Source organism: Emydura macquarii, unplaced genomic scaffold (genome assembly GCF_026122565.2).
Source record: "Emydura macquarii macquarii isolate MOO-44397 ecotype Brisbane River unplaced genomic scaffold, CSIRO-AGI_Emac_v2 contig_1644, whole genome shotgun sequence".
In the NCBI taxonomy this organism is placed as follows: domain Eukaryota; kingdom Metazoa; phylum Chordata; order Testudines; family Chelidae; genus Emydura; species Emydura macquarii.
The window spans coordinates 1,177,460-1,203,515 of NW_027131781.1; the positions used below are offsets into that span (position 1 = coordinate 1,177,460).

General features: G+C 51.6%; 1 long non-coding RNA gene across 1 annotated transcript in view; it reads left to right on the forward strand.

Annotated features, from left to right (window-relative positions):
- The window catches only part of LOC137158291 (uncharacterized), a 30,739-nt gene extending 13,549 nt beyond the window's left edge, over positions 1-17,190 (forward strand). Inside the window, exon 2 of the long non-coding RNA XR_010921348.1 lies at positions 16,129-17,190. This is a non-coding gene — a long non-coding RNA (uncharacterized lncRNA). The remainder of the gene's footprint in view (positions 1-16,128) is intronic.
- The last annotated feature ends 8,866 nt before the right edge of the window (positions 17,191-26,056 follow it).

Genomic DNA, 26,056 nt, shown 5'->3' on the forward strand with positions numbered 1-26,056 from the left:
GTCCTGCACATAAGGACTAACAACAAGCATTTTTGCTCTAAGCTGAGGATATAACAGTTGGAAGTGACCAAGGAGGAGAAAGATCTGTGTGGATTGGTTAATCACTGGCAACTCACAGGATGACTTTGTGATGTGGTCGTGAAAAAGACTAATGCAATTCTAGGATGCATCAGATGAGGTATTTCCTGTAGAGACAAGGAAGCGTTATTGCCATCATGCAAGGCACTAGTGAGACCTCCTCTGGAATACTGTGCCGTTCTGGTCTCCCATGTTTAAGAAAGATGAGTTCAAACTGGAAAAGGTGCAGAGAAGGGCTGCTAGGATGATCAGTGGAATGGAGAATCTACATTACGAGAGGAGACTTAAGGAGCTTGGTTTGTTTAGCCTACTCAAACGAAGGCTGAGAGGAGATATGTTTGCTCTTTGTAAATACAACAGAGGGATAAATACCAGGGAGGGAGAGGAGTTATTTAACTTAAACACCAATGTTGACACAAGAACTAATGGAGATAAACTGGCCATCAGCTAGCTTAGGCTTGAAATTTGATGAAGGTTTCTGACATGAGAGGAGTGAGTTTCTGGAACAGCCTCCCAAGGGGAGCAGTGGGGGCAAAAAACCGAGCTGGCTACAAGACTGAGCTTGATAATTTGATGGGGAGGGTAACATGACGGGACAGCCTGCAATCAATGGCATGTGACCGATCTGTGACTGCTAGCAGCAAACATCTCCACCGGCTGGGGATGGGACGCTAGCTGAGGGGGTCTTGCCAACATGCTCAGGGTTGAACTGATCACCATATTTGGAGTTGGGAAGGAATTTTTCCCCCAGGTCAGATTGGCAGAGATCCTGGTGGTTTTTTGCTTTCCTCTGCAGCTTGGGCCATGGGTCACTTGCTGATGATGGATTCTCTGTATCTTTAAGTCCTTAAATCTTGATTTGAGGAGGTCAGTAACTCAGCCAGAGGGTAGGGGTCTCTTCACAGGAGCGGTTGGGTGAGGTTCTGTGGTGCAAGAGACCAGACTAGATAATCATGATGGTCCCTTCTGACCTTAAAGTCTGACTCTGAGTCACTATCCCATAAAAACACTACTGAGCGCTGCATATGTACTTGGTGAATGCAAAAAAAAACCCCCAAACACTTTTTTGTGCCCCTTTTGTTACCCACCGTTCCATGTGATGGGGTTTCTTAGACTGACACGTGCCTGAAGTACTCAGATAGGCACCTCTTGCTGTTGTTAAAATCGAATGAATGAAAACAAGCAGCCTTTTGGCACCAACAGTCCCAGTAACACGGAGGCACATGCTACCCAGAAGCTTAGGGTGGGAGGCTTGTAGGGAAAAATCCAGACCTGCAGCGTAAAACATGTGAGAGGTTCCTTTGAGATAGCCACACTTCTTCTGGAGAGGCTCTGATGCCCCAGTGTTGTTGGCAACGGTGCATTAGTGTTGTACCTGACACAACTGGGTGGGAACAAATGGTTCTTTTTGCATGGCAGATACCACAGTCAAGCAGCGCCTCTGAGGACGCTCCCTGTTCCAGGGACAGAGAATGCCCTGTGCAAAGCATCCTCTAATTCTGAGATTCCAATGCCAGAAGGGAGTCGGGGACCGCTGTGGTCGTCGTTGGGTTAACTGGCCAGAGCTTCATGTGCTTCTGCTGAATGGGTTCTCATCCTCGCCCGGTGAGCCCCATTTTAGAGCGTTAGAGACCCACAACCTGGAATTAGTGGCCCTGCTTCTGGGCCCCTGCCCCCCACTTCTGGCTGTAATTCAGTGAGCCTCAGATTTGCTCTTCCTTTACAGAGGTGAGAGTGTTAAACTGGGCCCCAATTCTCACTTCTGCAAGAAACCACGCCACCCCTCGGTCAAGGAACTGCTGTGCGGGAGGGTTGCCTCTCCAGTCCTATCTAAAGAAGGTGGAGGGTGTGGTTAGGATGTGGTGCAATGAAACTCAGCCAAAGAAGAGCAGCGACATTGAGGCTGACTGGCCTTTTTGGTCCTAAAATGACTTAGCTCTTGGATGCTTGACTCTAAGCACCAGACTTTAAAAAAATCCCGGTTTTCTCTTTTCCAGATCGCAGGCAGGGCACAGGTCCATTTCTAAGGGTGGTACAGCACAGTTTGCAAACCTACTTCTGTAATATGGGGCACTGGATTAGGAAAATTCACCCGCTCCAATCAGTGCTTTAACAATGTAGCACAATGTTTGCTCTCCGGCTTCATTTCCTTTTCTGCAGGCAGTGTTGGCATAAATACTATCACTGCTAAGTGTTCTCACTTCATTGTCTCTCTCTCATTCTTACCATTGGTGGTTGCCTTGACAACATAGCCCCTTGCGCTTTTCATCTTTTTTCCTTTTTAATCTATAAATTCGAGCGCCCCTACATTGCTTATCTCTGCTCTGCTCAAATGATTCTTTGAAAGACTGATCCAAAAATATTGGACAACTGTACATCAAAAGACATGGAAACTTGTCTAGGTCTTGGTCGGAAAGCCTTGGGTATAGAAATGGGTATTTATATTTAGTAGTAGAAGATGAGAGCTCTTCGTGTTAGAGAATTGTGGTAGTTAGCTATAATATACACGACGTCTAGATGTACACACAACCATAAAGCATATATTCTAGTCTTCAAGTATAATTGGTCTTCTTTCATATTTTGAATATGCCACAAAATACTATTTTTACTATGTTAAGAGCTTCTGGGAGGCAACAATAACCTTGTCGTCGCTGACAATTTTGACACACTTGTGGTATATTCCATGAATAGTTCTACAGAAGTGTCCAGGGTAAAGTGAGCTATTCAATAAGGGAAATACCACACCCCTCGCTGCTCTGAGATGGCCACTTTGGTGGTTAGGCTGCTGAGGCAGGACTTTGAGAGGCACTGAAACATGGTGAAGGGCAAAATTTCCACAAGCATCGAAGTGCAATGACACCCATGTCCCGCGTTCAGAAATGGCATGGGAGTTTCCAGTGAGCGCTGTCAAAGGGCTGAGTCTCTCTCGAAAACGGGACCGAGATGCTTTTGAGAATTTCCCCCCAGAACTCTGGCTGGAGCCCATCGGGCTCCTAGAGTGTGGCAGCGCAGCGGGAAGCAGAGCAGTGGCGTTCGTGCTGCCCTCCTAAGAGCACCATTCACGGAGAGTGGACATGCATCCGGAGCTTCCTAAAGCCCTCTCCTGGGGCAGCTGCTGCGGAGAGGGGCTTGGGTCTCACTTCAGCAACAGGAGCGGATCGTGGGAGTCCAGCTTCTTGGCACGAGGTACTTTTGTCACGTTTTCCGTGCAGTCTGGCAAATAAGCCTTGTGTTGCTGACGGTGCTGAGTGTCACACAAGGTGCAGAATGATAGGACAGCCCCTGCCCCTGAGAAATTGGTCTAAAATCTGAGCTAGAGATGAGGCGCTGCATTGGGAAACCCAGGAGCTTGCACAGGTGTGACAAGCTATATCCTAGACATTTGTCTGGTCAGTGCCCCGTTGTGGCCCCTTAAGCAGGGCTGAGACCAGGAGAGAGCCTGGCTGGGACAGCAGGGCGTTCCAGAGCCTAGGCCCTGCTCCAAAACCCACTGAAGTCAGTCAGAGTCCTCCTGACTTTGGTGGGCTGTGGACTGGGCCCTTGGATCCAGCCGTGAAGGACCTGATAGCTGGCAGAAGGGCTCCTCAGGGGCAGCATGGAGGAAGGAGCAGGAGAAGAATGTGGAGCAGCATCAAGAGTGGAGCTGCGAGGATGGGCCGGTCTCGTTCTGTAATGAGTGAAATCACTACATCCTGTAGGGCTTCGAAGGGGAGGAGAAGCTGATTTTGTGTGATGGCCACTGACCAAGAGCTGCCATCCGCAAGCGGTTCGTGTGCAAGCCTGACCGAGTGCGTGATGCTCCCGAAGGAACACGCTCTGCAAATGGAATCCTTTCCCATAGGGGCTGAGCAAACCCTTCCGTTAGTCTTACTAGGACTATTCTAGCTGTTCACAGGAGCCTTCAAGCAACGTGTAGTCTTAAGATTTCACCCCAAACATGTTTGACTCCCAGGAAGCTAATGACCTGCGGAGCTCCTGTTGACTTCAGTGAGGTCACAAGTTCTCCCTGCAGTCTGACCCTGCCATCCTCACTGAGAGTGGAAACCACAGCATGGTCATGGCCACTAACCCTCACAACTCTTCCTTTTCCATCACGTTGGAGATCCTGGATAACTCCCTCAGCTATGGCAGTGACTTGGGCAGAGGAATCTTCCACTCAGATGCTATATGCCACTGGTAGAACACACAACTTCATGGGATTGAGAACAATCAAAATACACGGTTGGTTGGTTGGTTGGTAAATTCTGCTATGAAATTAAGATATTTTTGGGGAAAAGTGAACAATCTTTTGGTTTTTGTGAACACAGGGACAGCCAAAGGCTCCACATGGTCTAACATAACTCAGTAAAATACAGCCAAACCTACAGCCAAGTTCAGTGCAATGATATTAAACACACGAGCCTAGAATTAGGCTGAACTCTTCAAATGGAAAATAATTTCGCACTGATATTTTTGAATCTGTTAACCCGCAGTAGCTAATAGACGTGTGTAGGAGGTGCTGAATAGCAATTCAATTTGTAGTGATTTCCCAATTAAGACTAGCACAGTCAACTGTCTGGAAGGGGAGGGAAAAGCCTCTTTATTCTAAGGTGAGGGGGGAGAACTGCAGTAAGATGCAAGTATGAATATCAAGAGGTGTTTAGTTTCTGAGGCTGTTGATTCAATTTGTGTAGAGATTGAGGCCATTGTTAAACCAGAAGCACTGCTCATCCAACAGTCTCCTGGGAATTCTCTCGGGCGGGGGGATTGTCCTTGTGGGGGTCCAACATTCAGCCCTCCCTTGGGCACTGCTCCCAGGAGATTCTCCCCTGAGTGAAGAAGGAGACGTTACGGAGGTAGAGGAAGGAAGGGGTGAGTGCAGGTGGTGAGGGAAGCGAGGAGGCAGGAGGGGATGGGGTCACTGGGGCAGGTGGAGGCATCTGAGGTAGGGAGGGGTACAGGTTCCTTGCCTGATCCCTGAGGAGGGACGTTACAGCAGGTTGTCCTCCTCCGATCGTGCAAAGTGTGTGCGTGGAGAGTTTCAAGAGGAGGGGACAATTCTCCTCCCCGGTGAGTTCTGAGGCAGAACTGGGGCAGAACTGAGTCACTGGGGCAGGTGGAGGCCGCAATGGGGCTGTGTCTGTTCTGCTCTCCCTTGGCGGCTTTCAGAAGGGTGCAGTAGGGTAGAGTGCAATGCAACGCTAAATACACAGCCCCGTGGCAGACATTACACAGGGCAGCAGCAAGGGCTGGGCTTCTCGCGGGGAGTGAGTGACCAGCCCCAGGAGGACTAGAGGGCTGCTGCAGCCCGCTGTGGAGCCGCGCATCTTCTGGAGTTTTACGGCGTGTGGAATTGTGCGGTGACCGGGGGAAGGTCTTCAGTGACCTCTGCCAGGCCCAGAGCTACAGCCTGGGTTAATCTCTTCCCTGAATCAGATGCTGCCTTTCCTGGATGAGCTGAGGAACATGCACAACCTGCCCCCTACTAAAGGCTGGATCACGCATGGGATGCAGCTGGAGGAGGAGAATATTTGTCCCTTTTGCCCCCCTTTTGTTCTCCTCACCTTGAAATTTCTGAACCCTCCCACCAGGGTGACTTATCGGAGACAGGTTCAGCCGCCTGCCCATTCCAGGAGAGCTAGTCCTAGGGCTGCCTGGCAGGCCTTCAGCAAAATGTTTGGCTGGTTTTCACACATTGGGGGGGGGGGGGGGGCGTTTCATCTTTCTTGGGCCAGCTTCAACCAAGCCCTTGTTGGAAAAAGTTTGTCAGGTCCAGGATGGGATTTCTGGTTTTGCTGAAAGAGAGATTGTGTTCCACCATCCACCACTAGTGAGGTCAGGGGGGTCGGGCACTCAGCTGGGATGCGGGAGACTCTGGTCTGAAGGGGGCAGAGCAGAGTGTCCCCCATCTCCCAGTGACTAGAGCACTGAGCCGGGCTATTGGCTATCCTGGCATAAGTCTTTGTAGGCACATGCGCGCACACGGCTCTTTTCCTGATGTGGCACAGGAAAAATGTCAGAATCAAAGTTTTGCAGGACAGGAAAACCATTTCCCACCCAGCTCTGCCTGGGAATGATGCCTATGGGAAAACTGCCCATTTACAAGGAGATGTGCTGCTGCTGCTCCTCTTTCTCTAATAAAGCATTTGCTGGAATAAAGACAAACTCCAGCTGTAGATCATGTTCACAATGGCTCGAGAATGCCAGGAGCTAATAAAGTGCTTCGAAGATCAGAGTTCTTCAGGTCCCACAAGGATATAAAAGAACCTTCTACTAAGCAATCAATGGATCCTTCAGGCATGACTCTGAATGCGAGCAGTTTAGGGTTCAGCGTGGAGCATTCAATAGATGTCATTTCTCTAGTTCTTGTGGAACTGGTGCAATCGCTGCAGACCATCACTGGCACTGTTTTAAGGCCTTTTTTCATGTACATTTTGCAATTTCATGGGAGCAGAGAGAGTGTTTTTGACCCCATAATCGTTTGGCTTTACTGTTGTTAAACTGAATATCATAAATATTCATCCAAATGAAATTAATGCAAAATTATGCAGTTCTTCTGTTTGGCTGCTTTAATTTTAGAAACTCATTTTCTCTTTAGCTCTTGACTGAGAAGATGTTACAGTGTTCATTGGATTATGTCTAACTTCTAACCCTGTAAGTACCTTCAAATGTAGTAGTATGTTAGACAATAAAGGGAAGATATATCAGGGCCTTATCCTTGAAACTTCCAAAGCTTTGGCCTTAAAATTAATGGTTTGAATTATTATATTAACCAGAAAGTGCTTTCCTGTCTTGAGTGCAGGGGACTGGACTAGAAGACCTCTCAGGGTCCCTTCCACTCCTTTGATTCTAACAGAGGATAGAGCATCTCACACCTGTTGTATTCAGGGCCCTGTGTATTATGCAGTTCAACTTCTGCAGACGGGGCTGGCTGCTAGATTGTGCTTCTAACTCTAACTTTTCTAGACCCTTACGGTTGGTAAGAAAACCTTTAAAAACCACACACTGCCTGGGAACTGCTGCAGCGCTGCCTCCCTGGCCCTGCAGCGAGCTGGAGCCCATCGCTTTTTGGGCATGAGCTGTCCCAGTCAGCACAGCTGGGCACTGATCGCTTTAGGTGAAACCTCCATACTTCCAGTCTGTCTACCATGTCTGCTGTAGTGACAGGATCTCCAAAAGATTCAGAACCAGCTGCCAAGGTTAAGCTGCCCAGGGCCAAAATCTTGGGCCCACTGAAAACTTAAGGGTAAAAATAAACTCCCTCTACTAGCAGAGTGCCCGTCAGCAGATGGAGCCCTATGCCCAGCAGTGTTTACCTGCGCTGCTGCTGGCCCGGTGATGCTGTCGGCAAGCTGCAAACCTCTAGCAGCTGTAGTGCTCACACAGGCAGGCACACGCCCAACTGAGGTACAGGAAGGCTTTCCCTAGCTGCTCGTGAACCAACAATCACTAAGGCACCAGCCAATTCGCCCAGCTTTTATGCACTGCGCCCCAGCATTACACTGTCCTGCTGTGGTCACAAATCTGGCCAGTGTGAGCTCATTATCTAGTCTGCCCCGCCCTTCAGGGGGAGACGTTATGCACAAGCCCTTGTCCACGGAGTTGAGATGTTCCAAACACTCCAGCCGGACGCACTGGTTTAGGTAAAATGATAAAACAGATTTATTAACTACAGAAAGATGTGATTCGAAGTGGTAGGTGTAAAAGATCAGAGAGAGTTACCAAAGAAATAAAAATAAATTTGCAGTCTGTCTACAACCAGTCCAGGATTTAAATCGAGCAATATCTCACCCTGACACATGATGCAAGTAGGCTACAGATTCTTCATACGCTGGTTGCATCTGCTTTGCAGCCTGGGACCTCCTCCCCTGTTCAAAGTCCTTTGTTGTCCAGTTGTTCCTTCAGGTGTGGAGCTGTGGGGAGTGAAGAAAAGTGATGATGTGACGCCATCTCTTTTATAGCGTCTTCCAGCTTAGGAAAGATCTCTTGTGTGTGAGATGGGGGCTGCCCCCACTGGTCAAGCAGCATCCATGGTGTATGCGCTTCCTGTGTGAAGTCTTTTGGGATGGCCGTTGGGAGAGTGGATTTCCCTTAATAGGCCATCAGCATGTCTGACTGCTCCATTGTTGTACCTGAAAAGCTGGTTGTGGGTGTTTCCTACCTCACCACATCTTTCAATAGCACCACACAGCAAAACTTCGTAACTTCCCATATTGTAGTAGCACATACAATCCAGCTGGATGTTAATGTTCAACAGAGCAAGACTTAAAAAGACCACTCCCAAGCCACTCTGTACAGGACATCTCACAGTTCTACGGCAGTGGGGAGTGTGGGGCTCCAGGGTGCTGGTTTTGAGACAAAGCGTGGGGCGGTGTGAACCCCGCACCTGTGACAAAGGGGTTAAAGCAGCTGTGGAATAGGCTGGCCCCATCCTCTGGCCCCGTCGCTTATCTTGGGTGGAATAAGGGTTTAAAAGCAGCAGGGTCCAGGCTGTTGCTGGGTGGCTCTGGGAGAGAGCAGACAGCAGCCCCACTGCCCTCAAAAGGGTTCTTGCTGGCTTCCCTGCTCCCCCATGCCTACAAGGAGACAGCAGGCTGGGAGGTTTGGCAAGCTGCTAAGCAGGCCACACAGCTACCCTCAGTCGCTTTCTAGGTTAAGGCGCATGGGACTGTATCAAGGGGACCCGTGGAGCAGGAACCAGGAGCCCCCATCACCCTTCAGACTAGTTGGCTCTGTTTTGCGTCAGAGGCTCCTGGTTAGGCAGTTGGGGACACCCAATGGGTTTTGCAGTGGCCAGGAGCTGTGACCGGGTGGAAAAACACATGCGAGGGTGTAACCGACACTCTTACCTGGAGCGTATTGAGCAGCACACACAAACTACAGACGCTCTAGACACTACAGACACACAAACTACAGGCGTCTCGCTGTCAGCGCTATCGGGGAGTTAGCTGCTCAGGACTAGGATTCAGGAGCGCTGCGTTCTAATGCTGGTGCTGACACAGGCTCACCGGTGGGCTTGAGCAGGTCACTTCACCTCTGTTTCGGCCAGCTCTAGAATGGGCTGGCATTTACCCTCCTCACAGGCTCTTGTGAGGCCTGATCAATTAGCGTGTGTAAAGTGCTTGTAAAATGTGGGGTCAGCTTGCTGCTAGGCATCAGTATCCGGTCCGCACATAGGAAAGGCGGTTTCCTAACTAGACTCTCTTGCTTGTTTGTTTTGAGTAGTCCAGCATGCAGTCACTGCATTGTGCTGAACAAGCAGCATTACAGGAATTCTTTGCATAGAAGAGAAAATGAAGCGTGTGTTTTTTAATCTTTAATATCCTTGTGTTCATGCTCTTGTGCCTTAAGGAGAGTACGGTCTTGAGCTGGCATCCAGTATATTTTATCATTCACCTACTTTATCAAATTCCCATTCCAAGCATTTCTGAGTACCAAGCAGGTTAGGTAAATACCAGCCCATACCTTTCTGGTAGTTTTGTGCTTCTAGCACTGCTAAAATTTGAGGATCATACCCAGAAAATAATTCTTCCTCCTTAAGATGCCTTTGATTTATAGGTTCAAATTCAGATGTGATGTGTGAGGTGGTATAAATTACTCATCATGGAGAGCTTGTGTAGGAATCTAGATCGGTGTAACTTCATGCCAAAAGCCCAGAAGAAGGGATAAGTTAAGTTAGGAGGAAGCAACTCTGCCCCCTCGGCCACACCCTTGTGTTTTTAAATAATTACCCAGCTGATGCAAAGTCACAATACGAAGATTTTAATTTTTTAATTCCGAATGACTGTTTTGAAATTGGCTCCCCCCCATTTTAAGGCTTGGAAATGAAACTAAATGTTTTGTTCAACCCGAAACACTTTTTCTTCAATTTTTTAGTCTGGCCAGGGAACCAAAAATGTGGTTATTTGCCCAGCTGTGTTCAGAGCCCAAATCCCACTGGCTTCCAATGGGAGTTGGATGCCTACTGGCCTCTTGTGCCCCGACCATCTCACCCGACATTCTGGGTAGGGTGGCAGCGGCTTGCTGGGGGCAGCCCAAGGATGAATATTTGAAATGGTTCGTAGGTGGAGTGGACAGCGCTGAGCAGGGCTTTCTCTCCAATTGCTGCTCCTGACAGCACATTGCTGTTGGGCTCCAGAATGGAGGCGGGTGCGACCTCAGGACGCTCTCCTGTGCTCTCAAAGTTGGGGGCTGCAAGAGCCAGATCTGGGGGCTGACTGGGCAATGGAAAGAGAAGATGGTGGCGGGGGGGCTGGCAGTAGTAGGTGGTGGGGAGGGAAGAGTGAACTGATGAGGAGCCAGGGATAGGAGGGGAAACCTGGGACTAGCTGGGCAAGGAACTTGTGGGGTAGAGACTAGAATGGGGAGCCTGAGGTTGAAGACAGAGACTGGCAGGACAAGGAGGCTGGGACTGAGCTGAGGAGCCCCCCAAGAGGGGGTGCGGAACAGGCAACCTTAATTCATTCCCCTCCCCCCCTCCACCAGCGACTGAACGCACGAGCACTAGACCTCGTAACCATGTTCTTTCAATCTCTTGGTTTTTTGTGTGTGTAACTCAAATAGTTCCCTCAAGCTGCAGTGTGCTAGAATTGGTGGCAGGTCTGTGAAGGCAGGTTACACAGCGTTTGGCTATCCTTCACTTCACTTTAAAATACAGTATTAGCGCACAGCTGCAATAAAATAGCGCACACACTGACACACACCGCGGCCCGGATGAATGACTTGGGAGGGGACCACACGGCTGGAGTCTGTTACATTTACATTTCACAGCGCGCACGTCACATGTAAAGCGGTGTGAATTACATTAGCAAAGCCTAATAAAATAACTATCCAGTCACCTCTCTTGAGGAGAGCTGGCTGAAGTATCTGTTGCCAGTACATTATCTGATGTGCTTATCCTTTCTTCCTGCTTGTGTTTGCAGGATCAGTTCACGCTCCTGCCCGTGGGTTGTCAGAGATACCGGAAGGGTCCCTTCCCCAGGTGGTGGTTCATTATTTGTGGGATGGGTTATTTTTGCTCCCTGCCTGCCTGGCTGAAATGTTTCCAATAGGCTGAGAAGTGACAAATAACAAATAATCCTTTCTGGGCAACTACCCTCCTGCTTGCAAACTGATGACGGTCCATAGGAAGTACTGCCCTGCAGCACACACTTGTGCAGACAAAACCCTGTCTGTGTGAACGGAGCAGCTCCCTGGGCCTGGCTGTGCAGTGTTCGTCCAGGACTAGTTAGGAGTTCCAGCACCAGGCCTGCTCAGGCAGGATGTGATTGGGCTAGGCACCGTGCAGTGACACGTCTGGAGGTGCTGACACGCTGGCTGGCAGATTGGGTTTCTGTACCTTAAACACTCCCGCTAATGCCGCTGGATGTAAAGTGTGTGTCTCTTTTAGAGTCATGATGTGCATGCCACAAGTCAATCTTTTCCATGCAGTTACTGCTGAGATAGGGACGGGGAGAGACGTGATTAATCTGAACGCATGTTGGAAGAAATCTCAGTGTTAAATAACGAAGGTTTTCAATGACCTGCAGTCACCTGTGAGTGGGGACTGGGGGGGAGTGGCTCTTCTGTGGAAAGAGGCTGTTTTTCCTTTGCAGAGTAGCTCTGTGAGGAAGAATGATGTGAAACACGCAAACGAATGTGAGGCCTTGATTTGCAGCAGTGGTTGTCATGTCCCTGTACCAGGTATGGACTGGCTGCAGAGTTTGCTTGCACCTGCCAGATGTGTTCGTCCTAAGAGTCTCTAACACTCTGCCCCGTAGGGCTGAGGTTCTTTTAAACAGGGCATTTTACACACAGCATCACTAGGGGCTGACCAGTGCCCTTCAGTTTAGCATTCGAGTCCATGTCCCCCTTTGCGTTCCACATGCCTGCCATTTACAGCAGTGACACCAGCACGCTGTCTGGGAAGCTCAGCAGGGATCGGGCTGGTAGGTGTCTCTGCATCAGGCCGGTTTTTCAGCTTGTCGTCTGGCTGTCCAGTAATGTAACGACTGGCAGTGATTGTCGTTGGTTTGGAATCCTCCAGGCATCTTCTTCTTCTGCATCTGTCACCTGTGGAGTTTGCTTGTAGATTCCTCGTTCTGTGGAACGAACGGTGGATGTCAGCAGTTTCTGTTGAGCTCTCCACTGTCTGTCTCGGTCACAAACAATCTGGGCACTGGATTCTTTTTCTTTACCACAGCTGGAGTTGTCCATCCCCCTTCTCCATCCAATTTGACACGAATGCAGTAACCAGACTCCAGACCCAGCAGTTCTCTAGCTGAGTGGTGTCTCTTGTACGTGTTCACAAGCTCTTTTTATCCCATTTGGCTACTCTCTCCATGTCTGGCCAATTTAGAGATTGGAAAAGACCCTCAATTGGAAGAGTCGTTCTGACTTGTCTTTTACATCAGGAGCTGTGCTGGGTTCTATCCAGTAGCTGCAACTGGTGTCGATCTCTAACTCAGACGAACAAGGAATGGATCTTCTTGCTGTCGGCTTTTCTCGGCTGTCTGTACAGCTCTCTCCGCCTCTCCACTCACTTGTGGGTAATGTGGGCTGTTAGCAACATGATCAAAATCTTATTCCGTTCAGAATGACTTGCATTCTGCGGCAAGGAAATGTCCTCCATTGTCTGTCACTAGTTGTTCTGGAATACGAAAGGAAGCAGAAGTGGACCTTGGTTTCTCTAACACTGGGCCGTCTTATGTCTTTCAAGTACATTTCTACATACTGGGGAAACAGTGCATAATGTCCAGGTAATGAGTCCTCCCAATTTGCATAAACCTGCAGCTAGTTTCTGCCAAGGTGTCTCTGGCAGGGGTTTTGTGCACTGACTGGTCCAGCACTGCCTCGTAAGTTGACACGTACGGGATCTCCTCTCAAAAGTCCAGTCCCCTCAAATTCTCCAGTGAGTTCTTCCATCTTCCTCACTAGGTCCATCCTGGTGGCCACGCTGTGACTGAAAAGATGGTTGGTCTTTGATCACATGCACTCTGAATGCACAGTGGTTGTCTCTGTAAATTGTTTCTGGTGATCTTGCCCATGCAGTTCAGAATACCTCCAGGCTGGTCAGAGCTGTGCCAGGTGACTTCTGCTCGGAGAGGGGTTGAAGGAGACTGTCACAGTCATCTCAGAAGGAATTTGCATCTGCTCCTGAGGCAATTTTAAAGTCAATAGTCTTGCCATGAATATTCAACTTCACTCTCCATGCAGGCTCTGTCATCACAAGTGATAGCTCCCAGAAGCAATGGCTCTTGATTGTCTGTAATGGGAGGCAACTCCCTGACTGCTCTGGTGCCGCAAACGGCTGCAAAATGTCCATATTTCGTGCATGTATCACACCATGTGCCTCTGACTGGATGTGCATCATCTCTTGGGAAGTAACTTTTTTCACACCTTGTGCATGTCAGCTGGAATTTGTCCCTCCACCTTAGAGTTCTCTCCCTTTGCCTCCGGGGTTTTATGATCATGACTTTTAACACTCAAGTGTCTGTTTACAGTTTCTAAGCTAGTTTCAGGTTTTTCAAGTCTGTCAAGTTGCTGTCAGCTTTGCTGTCTCATCAGCTCAGCTTTGGTCTCTGTGTGGCTGTGGCTCGGGTTCAATCTCTCTTCAACTGTAGCTACTATTAATGATATTTGCATGTGGTGGTGAACTGGGTTGGTCCCAGGATATTAGAGAGACAATGTAGGTGAGGTTAGATCCTTTGTTGGACCAACTTCTGTTGGTGAGAGAGACGTGTTTACATGTAGAGCTCTTCTTCAGGTCTGGGAAAGGTATTCCGAGTGTCACGGCCAAATACACGGTGGAAGAGATTAATTAGCTGAGTAGTTAACACATTTCAAGGGACCAGTCACGGTGAAATGGACCGTCAACACTTCTCCAGTCACAGGGCAGGAAAATGATCATTCTGACCTCTGTCCTCATCAGTAAAGGAAACCTGCACAACACCTTCCGGGGATGTCTACACCACAAAATGAAGTCAACCTAAGTTATGCAGATGTGCAGCCACCGCAGTAGTTAAATCACTTTGGCATGTTCACACCGCGCTCCTTGTGTCGGTGGCGTGTCTCTTCACCAAAAGCACTTGCACCGATGTTACGATCAGTGTGACACATTGTGGGATGGTTTCTGAAAGCCAGCCACAGTCGATCTAGGCGATGCAGCGTCTATACTGACACTACATGGACCTAAGCGCTACGCCTCTTGCAGAGATGGAGTTAAGTCGGTGTAGTGGGCGAGTTACATTGGTGAGAGCGACATTTTAGTGTAGATGCTTACAGAGGAAGATCGATGTAAGCTGCCTGGCATTGACCTAAGTCTGTAGGGTAGACCAGGGCTGTAAGTACCTTTCCCAGACCTGAAGGAGAACTCTGGATAGCGCAAAAGCTTGTCTCTCTCTCACCAACAGAAGTTGGTCTCCCCCAGCTTGTCTGTGAAAGGCTTTTATCTGTTAATCCAATAATCAGCCTGTGTCTGATATTTTCATGTTTTGCATTCGCAGAATCAGTTTTCAGCCAATGCACGCAGAGCTCTTATAAAAATTCAGCATATTCTCCCCATTTCTTGAATTTTCTGGTTGAAAACCCGCGCTGTTTCACAAACCACATTTCTCTGAGGTATAAAGTATGCATCAAATGTAGCCAGAACCCTTTCATGGTCATCTTTGTGATTGTCTTCAGTAAAGTCAAAAGATTTAAAGATATCCTCTGCCTGCTTCCCCATAGAAACAATTAAAGCAGATACCTGTCTATCTCCAGTTTCTTTGTGGAGTTTGGTAGCCGTGTGAAATCTTGCAAATGATTGTTTCCTGTCCGAAGGTTTTGTCAAAGCTGAAGTTTTCTGGGGCATTGAAGAGTGGCATGTTGAGGAGATCCTGCAACTTACATGGCTTTGTTCCTTCTGAACTGTGTCGTGTCCCTGTAGTGGGTATGGGCTGGCTACAGAGCTTGCTTTTACACACCAGATGTGTTTGTAGTAGGATCCTCCTTTAATGTTCTGCCAGGTCTGGCTGAGGTTGGTTTAAATCAGGTGTATCACACACACTGCCACCTGGGACCCATATAATACAGTTTTTAGCATCCCATTACCACGGTGCTGTAGAAATTAACAAAGGGCTTGTTATGGGCAGGATAGGTGGGACAGACAATGAGCATGGCTAATTGTGTCAGGAGGGATTGCGGTAAAGGCTCAAGCCTGCAGATGCTTACGAGTAGGCCCAGCGCTTACAGGGCCAATGGCAGTATTGTGGCCAGCGGTAGCGTCTGGAGACTTCAATCTGGGTAAGGCAGGAAGCTTTCCCTGTAGCTGGCAGGCTGGAGGACGATCAGATTCTGATTGTGGGGTATACTGGCGTTGGGCTGCACTCATTGTGTGGCGGATGGATGCATCTCTGCACTCTCTGCTCTGTCTTAGCTTGCGGAGAGGCTACAGGCTACGTGTACGTAGCACGTGAATGGCTCTGCCTCTGGGCGACTGATTCCTTAAGAGGGAGAGTTTGAGATGCTCTAAAATACTGAAAATTTGTTCTTCTGCAGCATCTGTCATCTGAGAATCCCAAAGCGCTACGTATGTGTTAGCTAAGCCGCCTGCACTCCCGTGAGGCATTGTGGGGCAGGGATATACATCCATGTGACTTACCCACAGAGCTGTGCGAATAAAGATTTTTTTTTTTTTTTTTTGGTTTTGTGGCAGGGACCAAAAACTGAAGAAAATTGTGTTGGTTTGTTTTTGTTAACCCCAAACTAAAACTTTCAGGATTCTTGCCAGATAAAAAGCCAGAACTTTCATTTGGGGTTGAACGAAATGTTTTGTTCTGATTTCAGGCATCTTAAACCATCTTACACAAATGAATGCCATCCACAAAAGAGGAGGAATGGGGTCCCCTCTCCCATCCCCAATAGCCCAGTGGCTGTGGCAGTCACCTGGGATGTGGGTGACTTGTGTTCAAGTCCCTGCTTTCCAGTGGGGAATGAAAGCCGGGTCCCCTGAGCTCCAGCTGAGTGCCCTCACCCCTGGGCTTTCCGGGATGGGTGCGTGATTCCACCTCCTGTGAATCTACCCTGAGAAATCACAGCCTCTTGTTTTGGCAGTGCTGAAAGGAGCTGTCAGGAAATGAACTTCCACCTCTCTGACCGGAAAAACAATCTGTGGACATCGACACTTCTGCAGGACGCTCCGTTTTACGTGGGGGGCTGCCAAGAGTTTCCTCCCAGGGGCATGAGCAGCCAACACCCTGCGCTCCGGGGGGAGATACCGGGAATCACTGGGACAGACCATCCCAAGCTGGGACTCTTTTGAAGCTGGCTCTGCAGTGCCCAAAGTCGCTGCTATTAAAGTCAGTGGCCAAATTTCCATTGACTTGAGTGGGAGCAGGCCCAGGCCTTACAGGACTAGAGGAAACGCTCGGGAGGGCAGCCCAACAGCGGCCAGCAGCTGTGAAGTTCTCCAGGTACCTCAGTCGAGGTTGTCTGAAGCAGGTTTTAGCCTGGGCGGGAGCTGTCTGTCCAGGGCTAACGAAGGAGGCATGCAGGATTCAGTGTGCCACAGGCCCACGCTGCAGACACCCGCAAAAGGCAGGTGACTAAATTATAACCTGAAAGTGCGGCGCGTTTGCACTGAGAGAAGATCAAGTCGCCCGAACTCCCTCATCCCTTTCTGGCAGCTCGAAGGAAACCACGTAATTCAAATGCCGACATGTCCAGTGGAACGAGCCGTGGCTGGGCGGACGGCATCTCGGGCACAGCTTGGGGCTGTAGCGTTTCAACGGTTCTGGCTGCCAACCCCTCGGGTGCTGAAAAGCGCAGGATTTCCCGGTCAGCCTCCGTTCAGCTCAGGGCTTGTCAAACTCTCCAGGTTAAAGCTTCTGCAATGGCAAAGGGCCCGATCCTGCTTTCCTTGGCCCGTGAAGCCAATGGGAGTTTTGCAGTTGATTGGATTGGAATAGGAGTGAACCAATTAGCTAAAAACCGTTAAGCTTCCACCACCTAGTGGCAGGCTCCTAGACCGCACCTTTCAATTCCTTCTGAATATGTTCTTCCGAAGAGTGGAGCTATAAAACAGGGAGGACTGCTGCGCCTGAAATCAGGATCCTTTTCACCAGCGTACTTGCTGGCATTTCACCTGGTCATTTCCCTGAACTGTCTCACGCTCGGGCTATTCTCCTTTGGTGTCTGAATTGTCGTCTTTGTGCCTGAGCCTGCAGCGGCTGGGATCAAGGACAAAACTCCCCCAGGGAGCAGCAACAGGCCCTTGTTTTGGGAGCTCCTCAGGGCAGGGGTTTGCTTGGCTGATTTGGTTCCTGTAATTTCAGGGTCTCTCTTAGACCCAGTGCATGCCTCGGCTCCGTGTGCAGTCCGATGTGACATCCGTTCCCATGGGATCGCACTGGCACTTCCACAAATGTGGCGTTACTTTTCTGTCTTTATTCCACAGGGTCAGAGTCACCCACATGGGGACTCACAACCCTAGCTTGGTGTCTGCCCCCCTTGCCCCGCTCAGGAGACAGATGGAGTCCGGCAAGGCAACGTCTCCCATCGCTGACACAGAGCGAGACGGCGAGAGCGGGAAGGTTGTGGAGTTGACTTCTTCAGCACAGACACTGCTCTCCACAAGATCATTTCTGACGTGAGCTGTGACTGTCTAAGGGAGCAACATGGCAGTTTGTAGGCAAGCACTGCTGCACACAGACAGAAAAACGGTGGGTCTGTCCAGAGAGAGACTGTCTCAAGAAAGTCTTGCCTGGTTTCTCTCAGGCCCCTGAAATGGATCCAGTGCAGCCTGTGACGCTGTGATACAAGCCCAAGGAAATCTGAGCAGCAAGAACTGCCTGTAAACGGGAAACGTGCAATTCCGTTATCTTGTCTGTCTTCCTGAGGTGGCAGTGCGGCTTCGTGGACTCCCAGTCGCTGTCTGAAAGATCCCTTCGGTGGGCAACCCCTGCCAAGGACACAGGGTGGGGGAAGTTGTTTTCAGTCTGATGTGTAAATACATAATTGGATGGCAGCTGTGAGTCTTCCAAGACCAGACCCCAAACAAGAGAAGGCTCAGGCTGGCACACAGAGCCCGTTCAAGGAGGGGCTTTCTCTCTGCAACCCATAGCCTCTTCCGGGGAGAGCTTGCGCTGAACGGTCAGTCAGTGTCCCAAAGCAATTCAACCTCCCCTTCACGCTGAGCCGGTTCCTCAGTTTGCCTACAGCTAGGACTGGTCACTGGTGTTACGGGATGATTTCCAATCCGCAGCACCGAGGGGCAGAACTGGGGGCTGGAGTCTGTCTCCAGGCTGGCCAGGAGAAGGTGGATTTTCTGCTTGTCCTTTAGAAATAAAACGGACATTTCAGAGTCCCCCTGCTCTTCTGGGCTCCGAAGCTGTGCATGAGGGCGGTGTGATCAGCGCCGGTGCCAGTGCTCTGCCTGGCTGGGTGAGACCAGCCATTACTTTGCGTCTCTGGCACTGAGCACCTTGTGGCCATGCTGGGGCACTTTACCAAACGGTGGACGCGCGGGATGGGGTTTCCTGGCACTGGCCAAACTGCTTCCACTGCAATCAGTGGTAAACATCCCCTGGACTGGAGTGGGAGCAGAATGCTGCTGAGCAGGTCTAAAAATCCCCCTCTCTGAGCTGAGAGGCAGCCGGCACCTGACGCTGAGCCAGCGTGGGGAGGGTCCCCTAGCAAACTGTCCTCTTGCGGGTGCGATGGGATTTCTGACGCCCATGCAGAGCAGCTGGGACGCTGGCTCACAGGAAAGACCCAGGTGCGGTAACCCTATAATATCCCCCTCAGGGCCGGAAAGCTGAAGGGCTGAGCTGACTTGCTGGGGTTCCAAGGAGTGCCGGCATTTTAAACCCGACGCTGGATCACTGAGCTGCCGTGTCACTTTCCTGTCAGCCACGTGGGTTTTATCCCTTGTCTTTATCTCAGGCAGAGGCGAAACGCTGTGTGAACCCTGGCGTTTGCAGCCAGAGGGCCCAGCGTGCAGTCGGCAGCGATGGGACGGTGCCGCGTTCGCAACATTCCAGCAGTGACCCGCCAAGAAGCACTTTTTAACGCTGCCGTCTTCCAGTGGCAGTTCTGATCAGTGGCACGGCAGTCACATAACAAAGTCCAAGAGATCAATGTGAGCAGCCAGCCCTCTTCCTCCCAGCCTGGTCTCTGGGCAACTGAACGCTTCACTGGCGGGGAAACCGAAAAACCGGCTAGTCTGGTGTTAAAAGTCTGCACCTTTGTGAAGAGAAGGGAAAACTCTGGCCCAACTAGCCCATGTGCATTGGAGCGCGGCTCCGAGCCAGCAAAGCACTCACTGACATGCCGAATTTTCAGTCAATTAGTAATCTCGTTAATTAGCTGAGAATGTTCCTAAGTGCTTTGCTGGCTCGGGGCCTTCATGCACTAGACGCCGCAGACAGGTCACTGGTCTCCCTTCCGGGCAGAGAGCAACACTCTTCTCCCTCACCTCGTTACTTTAGGTCTGACTCCTGGTTCTGAACTTCTGGGGCTAGGGTGGGTTGAAGCAGAGCGAACAGAGGAAACTGAAGGGAAAGATGAGGTCAAACAAATAATCAGAGAGTCCTGGAGAAAGTGTGTAGAATAGCTATGAAAGCAGTTAAAGGAAAGCACTCTGAAGAGGGGAAGCAGCCAGAGGGATAAACGCGGGGAGAGAATGGGGAACGTGAAGGGGATGATCTGTGACCGGGATTAGAGGCGAGTGGAAGAGACACCGAGAAATAAGCAGGAATGGGAAATGAGGGCTAGAAAAATGGTGAGTAAGAGAAGGGAAATTCGCCTCCCTGCCACTTGTCTGGGTGACTGTCCACTTCTGCTGCCTTCCTCTGAGCCGTTCCCACCACTTCTTGCACTCTCATGCACGTTGTTCTTACACTCAAACTCCGTCATTGGGACTCAGGCTGGGCGTATGAACGAGACGCCTGCCTTGAGCTGGGAGCTGTGGTGCCCACTGTGCTTAGACGTGCCGGTGCTAGCTTGCACTCGCCATCCGAGTACAGACCTACTCAGCCGGACCCACTGGGTGTGCGCCCCGGTGGCTAGTCCAAGCTGTCGGCAGTTACGGTCCCGCTAGCACGGGTGTGCGTCTGCGAGCTGGCCCCTCGCCCCGTTCCCAGCCGTGGGGCTCCAGTGCATCCCATGGGAGCGGAGGGTTGGTTGTGACAAAGGTAACTGATGAAGTGGCTGCGGCTTGTGATGTCTGTTACGCTGGGTGCGCTGTGCCCGCATGCAGGGCGGGGGCACCGCTGGGCTCCGTTCCGCTAGAATGCTTTGCTTTTCTAACGGCAGAACACGGTGCTTTGCAAGGGGGAAGGTTAAGATTTGCAGCTGGGTTTGGATTAAGAGCAAGATCTGCTGGCAAAGAATGCTGCTGCCTGTTGAGGGGCGAGCTTCCAGAGCTTCAGGTGGTGAGCTCCGAGGGGCAGGGCTCGTCTCACACCTGTGCACAGCCCAGCCCACCAGAGCCTGATGCATCCCGGGGCCTCAGAGAACTACTGGAGGGCAGACAAAAAGCAGCACCAAGTTTGGAGGCAGAGCTGTGGTGTTCAGCACTCTGAGGTGCAAAACGGGCTGGCGGGAAGCCCTGCTTGGGAGACCTGAGTTCCCGTGACGTCAGCAGGGCCATCGGAGCAGCCTCTCTCCTGGGGGCTCAGCGCTCCTGCCTCCAGGGCTGGGCATGGCCTGGAAGTGAAGAGACCCTCGGGAGCTGACAGCCAGACTGGTTCCTGCCTCTGGAAACAGCTGGCGTCCATTCCAATAGCGAGGGAAAGCTCTGGGGGCAGAGGTTTCTTCTATTATGCAGACCAGTTCACCCCCCCACCCCCTAGCGTTCGCACAGACTGTCTCTCCAGGAAGTGCCTCTTGTGACCATGAGCTGTGCAGTCTTGCTAGCCACATAGTGGGCTGGGCCAGGCCGGGCCGGGCAGCCGGGGTTCAGTCCACTGTTCCCAGCGTGCCTCAGGCTTGCTTCTTGGCCGTGGGCAAGTCACAAAAAGGTGCGTTCGCTCACTTTGGGTGCCTTGGTTCTTGGCTCTGAACAGCTAAGGCCAGGTGCAGAGCACCCCGAACTCCAGCTGTGGGTGCCTAGCACCTCCGAAAATCAGTGCTTCGCTGTCACAAGCTGAGCACCCAAAAAGGGCACCTGAAGTTAGTGGCCACTTTGAAATGTGGGGCTATCACGGGAATATGGGGCAGTTTCCCTACCTGCAAACTGGGGACAAAGTTGGCGCTCATTACAGGGTGTCATAAGGCTTAATTGCCCAGCGTCCAATGGGCGTCCTACCGAGTCCGTGGGAGCGTTCCCACTAACACTAGCAGGAGTACATGTCTGGGGGTGTGAACATGCTGTAATGGAAGGTGCCAGAGGGTCACAAAACGTTGTTTGATCGTCTGTTGGAAAATCTGAGCGGGCTTTCCCCAAACAGCTGCCTGCTGTCTGTGGGGGAAGCAAGACAAACCAAACGCATCTCTTTGAAGCAACAGAGCATAGATGCTGGGTGCAGAATAAAAGCCTGCATGAACCCTAGTATTCAGTGAGGGTATGCTTCCCTTCCGGGAGCTTTGCTCCACCCTCTTACACAGAGAAGGTGGATGGGAAATGAATGGGCCGAGTGGGATTTTCAAAAATGCCAGACTTGTTGCTTTCCCTGAAGTAAAGGAGGATGCCATGAGGAAGAGCATTTTACAGAGAGGTGCCCATCTCTGCACAACCTAGAGATGGCAAAGCTGCAGGATGGCATGTCCCAAACCGTTGCAATTCCAGTAAAATCCTGTGTGAAACCTTTCCCTGGCCACGTTTCCAATGAGAGAACCCACACTCCTGGCCACGTTCAGGCATTCAAAATCCAGGTGCTTTTTCCAAGAGCTGGGGTCCTTACCAGAGCTGGATAAGAACCTACTACAGGTGACAGTGAATGGTGACTTTCCTTTCGCTGGGGGCAGGGGGTAGAGAAGCGGGAAGCTGTGTGTTTTGGAGTCAAACGCATTGATCCTCCCTGGGGCAAGAGGAGTGCTGTGTCTGTGGCACCGTGTGCGTTTCTTACGATGTGCCACCCTGCAGAATTTTGGTGCCCCTGAAGATGATAGACAGTGGCTGGCCGTGTAGCCCTCTGACAAGCCCTCGCCACAAATTTTTCCCCATGGTCGCTCTGAGCAATCCCCCACTCACCGCGTTGCTTGCACTAGGATACGTGCCGGCAGCGTCTGCCTGGAACGGAGCTAGTGCATGCAGCTCACCTGCCCAGCCGGGGCCACGCAGCAGGGCTTGAATGCTATTCTGGAATGTATCCGCAGAGGACTGTGGACTGGAACGAGAGAGGGGGTAGGAGCACTGTAAACAGCACTGGTGAACCCAGGCCAGGAGCCTGGGCCCGCTTCTGATGACACTTTAAGAAGCAAGCTGGCAAACAGGAAAGGGCTCAGAAAAGAGCTACGAGAATGATTCGGGGCTGGAAAACCCACCGTGCAGTGAGACTAAGACACTCCATTGACGTTGCTTAGAAAAGCAAAGGCTCGGAGGTGACTTGCTCACAGCCGGTCACTACGCACGTGAGGAGGCTTGGGAAAGCAGAGGGTCCGATCCCCCAGACAAAGGCAGAGCAAGATCCAACGGCTGGAAGCTGAAGGTAAATAAATTCAGACTAGAAATAAGATGCAAAGGTGAAGTGAGCGTAACTTGCCGTGGGACAGCTTGTGTTGGGGGGGATGTGATGGATTCTCTGCCATTTGCACGGCGTGGTGGCCCTTTCTAAAAGCTGGGCTGGGGCAGGACTTGCTGAGTGAGGGTTTCTGGCCTGTGCTGCAGGTCAGACGAGAGGATCCTAGCGGCTGTGCACAGAGATCGGTGGCGGCGGGTGGTGACTGGCTCGCCCAGGGCGGTTCGATCAGCCCAGGCTGCAGTGTTAAAACAGGCAAATCGTGAAGAAGCGTGAGGCAGACGCGGCTGCCCGCAGAGCGCCAGGGCACGGCGCGTTTCTGGTGCATTTAGTCATTGAGCTCAAGGACTGTTACGGGTGGTTGTGCACAGCCAGCCCTACTGCAGCCACACCCAGGCCTGGGACCCGGGAGCTGTTGTAGGGGCAGGATCTGAGGGGCCGTGGACGGTAGGGGCACCTTTTATACCCACACCACCACTTTGGGGGTCAGTTTGGCCCCAGGCACAAGGCAGAGCAGCCTCAGGACTAGCGACAACTCCCCGGGGCCCTTACGCCAGCTGTGGGCTGCCAGAGCCCAGCAGGGCGTGGGCCATGCCCCTGGGCCGAAGCTGCCTGCAGGGAGTTGCATGGAGCAAGTACACACTGGTTCTGCTCTGCGGGGCGTTCCCCTTGCTGGGGGAGCCTTCAGCTGCCTGGCTAGGGTGGCTTTTTGACCTCTCCGCACCTCTGGAGCCACACAAGGGGCTGTCTCCGGCTTGTGGTTGTGTGCAGCTACTGGCAATGGGCTCCCTGCTCTGAAAAGCGCTGAGTCTCCCTGGTGTGCCTCTCATTCGAAAGAATGCTGTTCCAAGACCTGTCCCGTGGGCTTTATCGCAGCCCTACTGGCACCCATTCCTGCCCTCTGGGACTCTGCCCAGGCTGCCATCCAGCCGCTTTCCCCAGGCACTCCTCCCCCTCCAGCTGGCATTGCCCAGCCGTCTTCAACCTGCACGTCCCTGACCCTCTGTGCGTCTGCCTGTCCCCCGCACGCCGGCCGCTGTTTAACTAGAGCTGTGTGTGCTTGGCTGCCAGAGCTCCCACCTCATCCGCAGCAGGTGACTCTTCCCGGGAACCGAGCTACACATCGATGGCCTGCGTTTGGAAGCTGGGCTAGTCTCCCACCCCCAGGAGAGCCTGGGCATGTGTCTTTGCAGAGCCACGCCCTGACTGGAAGAGGGAAAACGCTGCTTCAGTGACCCCACCGCTTGGATGGGGAACGATCAGTTGCAACTGGGCAACGAGGCTGTTCGTTCCTGGTACACACCGAGCGATGGGTGAGCCTGGCATCCCTGCAGAGCTCCCTGGGTACCCCGGGCCGGGCTGGCGTGAAGGCAGGGGGCTGTTGTTGGGGGGAGGTGGTGCCTCGTGTTGCTGCCGGGTAACTGAAGCCCTGGGCGCGTTGGCTCCAGAAGGAATCCTATCCACGTTCCTTTCGATGGCTGAGGTCTTAGCTCTGCAAGGCAGGAACTTGGTGGGGTTGGGGAAGAGATGAGACGGAGGTTCTTGCTGCCCCCACCCCTTGAGGTGTTTGACACATGCAGTATCGCATATTTCTCGGTGTGTAACCACCGGGGCTTCCTGCTGCGAATGCCGGGGGGCTGGAGCAGCGGGTCCCGTGGGCCCAGCTGTTACCGCAGTGCGTTTCCACGTCTGTCTTACAGGCTGTGGTTGTTTTAATATCTCTGCTGCATGAAATTTCCTGGTTCTGCTTTGATGTCCCTTGCGATGCTTATGAAATATCCGGATTCACTTTTTTTAAAGAAGTGGAATTTCCTATGTATGGATTTAATACAGAGGCTCCATGTTGCACGGGAGCGGGCCTGGGGCAGTTCACAAAGTTCACTGCTGCTCAGTGACTGGTTTCCTTTTGATCTGAAGCTCAGCCACCCGTATGGCCCAGACTGGGTTTAGTTTCCCTGAGCTAGCACTGGCATTGCTATTGGTTCTGAGAATTCAGCTGAGTCATTCGTTTTCCAGCTAGAAGTAAGCCTCCTTTTCATGGCTAATAAACCAGCCTGTGAGGAATGAAATGTAAACATGCCATGACAGTTCTCTGGCAGGCCTGTTTAGACAGGGATCAAATGAGGTCCTGCCCCATTTCTGAACTCCTCACGCCGCACTCTGCCATGCGAGCACACACAGCTTTAATCTACCCCCTCCTCCCCAGCGGCAGAAGGTGCCCAATGCTGTCGCTAAGACAGTGAGGGGAGCCTGCCTGCTCTTGGCACCAGAACTATTCCAGCTGCCCGGCTGGAGAGTAAGTCCTGAGTAAAAGCTGGGGCCGTGTGTGGGTTCTAGTCCCAGAGCTTCAAGCCAAGATATGAATTCTCAGGAGACACCTCTCTCTGCTGGAAACTTCGTACAGTGCTCTGCTTCCTCTTAAGTGAGCAGCTCGGTCCCAGGGGCGGGATAACCACCTCCTCCTCTTACTCCATGTGCACGGCCTGTTCTCCCCACCCCCTTCCCTGCACAAGTCCTGTGGGTGCCAGGTGTGCCCCACAGCCTGTTCTAGACAATCAGCACCGGCTGTCACGCCCAGCAGCCGCTTCCGTAAGGAGCAGAGAATTCGGACCACATGAGCCAGTCCTGCAGGAAGCAATGGGCTGCTGAGGAGCTGTGCCTCGAACTGCCACACTGGGACCGGGCCTCTCTATCTCCCCCGGAGCGGCATGTGGGCAGACGTGGCGCCTGCCTGGAGCCCCACTGAAGCCCGGGGCTCTCCACGCGTACGTAAGCGGACAAGATGCTCCCTGCAGGACAGGGGTCTCTGTGTGTGCAGGAGGCAGCCCCAGGGAAGGAACGTGAATAACAACTCAAATGTCTATTGCTAAATTGGCCGGAGCACCTCCTGCCCTGCCAGGCATGCAGGCAGCTTCCACTGACGCAGGGAGGGCTGATGCGTGTGTGTTTACCTGGGGAATATAGAGATGGACCAGGGAGAGATGTGGAAAGGCGCACAGGGCTATGAGGTGTCCAAGTGCTATTGAAAGTCAGTGGGGACTGGGTGCCAACCTCCCCCTAGAGAAACAAGCTTTCTCCATCTCTAATATCCATGAACCTAGAACGTCTGTATTTACCAATATTTGATGGTAGGTCAGATTTCATATGTACATCCAGGAAAGCAGCCCTTTTTATCCAGGTTTTTTTTTCCAGGTGTATTGCACACTCGTTTTATTCAGAGCCATTTGCCTTGACTTACACTCTTTGCCAGCAGACTTGTAGAGATCCTTCCGGACCTGGTGTCTATGAAAAGTGAACAAGTTAATAGGAGAAGGGAAGCTATACAAGTGTTTGTATTAAAGTTCTGCGTATTCCAGCAGGGT